Raw genomic sequence first — 4020 nt, forward strand, 5'->3', positions numbered from 1 at the left:
TGGAAAGTTGTGGCTTCATATATTGATTTGTCTAACCATTTTATTTGGGAGATGTTTTACATATAAATATCTTTGATTCAGCATAAATATTTTTCTATTCAAACTTTATATCCCTTTGAATCCTAGCAATGACTTATTTGATAATACATATTGATGTTTGTCGTCTATATCATATACTGTAAATGAAGTCATGATTATTTTTAAAGTGTAAAAAAGTTTTTTTTTGCTTAAATAGTAAAATGAAACAAAAATCAACAAGCAAGTAAAATCATGGTTAAGTGGCTCATTGATATTTACTCTCATGTGAGCATGTAACATTTGAGTTTTCATCTAATGCAAAGTAATTCTATACGGTTGGATCATTCGAGCAAATGTAAATCTAAATGGGTTTGAAATAGGTTTTTGTGCTAATTAATTTAAGTAAATACAGAGAGATTCCAATTGTTAACTTTTGATAATGTGCTTAATTAAGATATTGAGTAGTAACTAGCATAACTTGTTTGTAAATACGGTTAATTAGTGATTCCTTTAAAAACTCAATTATGTAGTTTTTTCGTTAAGTACTTAAGCTGTATTGAACAAGATTTGATATGATATATAATATGATATATTGAAACTTCATACCTGTTTGATCTGTTAAACAATCGTTGATGGCCTTTCAAACGGTTCTTCAACTGCATCAAGCTCATTTCATATTGTCAAGAGGCGATTAAAGTATCAGGTTGTGTTGCTTGATGTCGGCGAGAGTTTATCACAAAGTAAAAGCTTTGCGATTGAAAGTTTGAAGAATTGTATTTTCAATTCATTGATTTTACACTAAGAGTTACAAACTTTATATAGGGCAGATACAATCTACGGAATCTCCTAATTATGTCAATTACAATATACCAACATAATTAGGAGATTACAGGATATCAAGAACATTATGAGTATCCTAAAACTGAAAAAATTAAGAGATCACATAAATATTCAGGAAATCTCAACACTCTCCCTCAAGTTAGTGCATAGATGTCACAAATACCCAACTTGTCTAAACCTTGTGAGAAAATACGTTTGGAGACAACCTTGGTAAGAATATCGGCCAATTGATCATTTGATCGAATCTTGGGCAATTTAATAGTCTTTTCATCCAGTTTTTCTTAGATGAAAAATCATTTTACTTCAACATGTTTCATACGATCATGTTGAACTAGCTTGTGAGCAATGTCACATGCTACTTTATTGTCACAATATAATTGGATTGGTTGATTGGGTTGATAACCCAAATCTTGCAAGAGAAGTCTTAGCCACAAAGCTTCACAAATCCAAGGCTGTTTTAAGAACATTTGTGACCCTAGGCAAAAGTTATTTTGGGGGCCTTCTAATAAAATAAGTATATATTAAAAAAATTATTTCAAATTTATTTTCTTGCCTTTTGAGATGCAAAATCACTAGGAGAGGTGGACGACAATCAGCGGGCTAATGGGGTTAGGTTGGTGGGGGGTTTTGTAGAGAAAATGCTAGAGAAGCGATGGGTGGTGAAATGAGTGATTTCTAATGCCTAGATTAACCAGAATAGACTTGAGAATTCACTGCCCAAAATGCATCGGCGGCCGGCGATTGGCAGAGTAAACGGATGAGGTATGATAAGGGTTTTGGTGAGAAGGTTGAGGGGAGGAAGATGGTGGTGTTAGGGAAGGCCAACGTGCTAGGTACATGCTGAAAGGGTCAGAAATGGCTATCACACGCAATGGAGCTAGGTTGAGAGATTTGTAAAAAAATTGGCCAAATTAAGGATATCAAGGCTGGGAAAACATTGGAAAATGATAAAGTGATTGTTCCAATCGATTTTGGTGAGAAAATCGATCGAAATCAACTCCAAATGGTCGGGGGCGAAAAAGGGGTGGAGATGATGAATGTCAAATTTTAGGATTGAATTGGAGGTGAGTAATTTGAGACATGTAAATGACCATTTTAGCCTTTCATTGTTAAAAGAAATTCAATGTGTTAATTTAGGGGTGTAAATTAGAATATATGAAACTAAAGGTACAAACTTGCTATTTCGTCAAACTTTGGGTAGGAATATATGTAAAAAGTTTATAATAAATTTTGGTCTTTTTTATTTTTTTTTTTTTTGGGGGGCCCCTTGGATTGGCCTTAATAAGAAATTATACACTATTTTTATTTTTGTAATATATTCAAAAAAAAAATTTTAAAAATTTGACCCTTTTGGCCCTATTTTTTGGGGGCCCTAGGCAGGTGCCTCATTTGCCTACCCCTTGAGTCGGCCTTGCACAAATCCCAAGTGTCATTCCCCTAAATTCTGCTTCAATGCTTGAACGTGCCACAATAATGTGCAAATTTAATATTCGCAAGCGTATTAATCACTAATAGCTAGCAATAAGTATACTCCGAAGGTCAATCTCTTACAGAATTTCAGTGGTCTAAATTCTTAATTTATTTTATTTAACAACTAAATTGAACAATTAATTAAATCCTAAACACTGTAACCAAAGATTGATGAGATTAATCTAAAATAAAAATGTAAATTAATTAAAATTAACGAATGCAATATGTTGAATGTGAACTAAATCAATGGGATTGATAGTAGGGATTTAGCTAACTTCTCAATCATGTATTAGAATATTTGGCAAATAAAACAATTAAATCCTAAGTTCAGATTGTTGATTTTTCCACTAAGCCATAGTGAATTTCAATGATCATGTTTATTCTCCGTTTATAATCAACTAATTAACTTCTATGATCAAGTTGTTAACTAATGAATCGTAATCTACACAAGGAAATCACACAACCATATCCAAATCAAAACAATGATCATGTATTCAATTTGAACTCTTGTTTAGTAAAGCTTAATCAAGGCAAGATGATCACTAGAACGATAATTCTCAATTTTAATTATAAAAAGTAGTTGGCCAATTAACAAATTATAATTAAAATCGTGAAGAACAATTAAACAAGAAACAATCTAGAACTTTCATAAAACAAATCACCAAATACCATGATATTTAAACTAAACTACTACAATATATTTAGCTACTCATAATCAAACTCAAACGAATAAATTCAATGAATGAAAAACTAATCATATTTCAAAATAAGATCTAACTAAAAAGAAATCATCTAGGCATTGAAGTAGATTGATCCTCTTCCTTCTCTCCCTTGTTGAAAACTCACAATTTTCTCACACTAAAGACCCACTCTCAAAAACGTAAAAGAGTATCCAAAAAATCCACACCAGTTTGGTCTCTTGTGTTAAAAGTTTGTATTTATAGCCTAGGGTTTTTAAGGGTATGATTGGGAATAAAAAAATATAATAAATCAGGTAAAAGTAACAAAACTTCATGCATATAAGGGTCTTGGACGCTCGCTGCAGCGACCACAATTGCCGCTACGGCAATCGTCAATTGACTTCACGTTTGAATTCCCAAAAGACGCACTGATCATCCTCCAACGCACCTAATATCTTTGGAATTTGACAAAGTCATCAACACAATAATTATAGCTCTCTGAATCAGCTTTCCAATGCCATAAGAATCATCCAATTCTAAGTTATACAGCTCAAGTTATGATCAAAATACTGAAGCATGTTCACAATTCAAGAAAATTCTAGATTCAAATCTCATGTTCAAAGCACCATAACTTCCTTGTTTCAACTCCAATTCTTGACCCATTTTGGATGATTTCTTCCAAATCCATTTGAAAAGCTCATGTTCCTTCAAAATAGTAAAAACCACCTCAAAGTAACATATGCTTAAGGTAAAACACACAAATAACAACTAAATACATAACAAAATACTAGGGCAAATATTGTTTTATCTCACAACATTTTGTTTCTTGCTTATCCACGTGACTAGATTACCACATATAAAAGTGAAATAACCAGAAGTAGATTATCTGTCATCCACTACTCCAGCCCAATCAGCATTAGTATATGCATTCAGATTTGGTAATCCTTAATTTTGGTAGATAGGATTCCCTTTCCAGGAGCATGTTTTAAATACCTCAAGATGCACGTAACTG

The sequence above is a fragment of the Pistacia vera genome, unplaced genomic scaffold (genome assembly GCF_008641045.1).
Source record: "Pistacia vera cultivar Batoury unplaced genomic scaffold, PisVer_v2 Contig549, whole genome shotgun sequence".
NCBI classification, from domain to species: domain Eukaryota; kingdom Viridiplantae; phylum Streptophyta; class Magnoliopsida; order Sapindales; family Anacardiaceae; genus Pistacia; species Pistacia vera.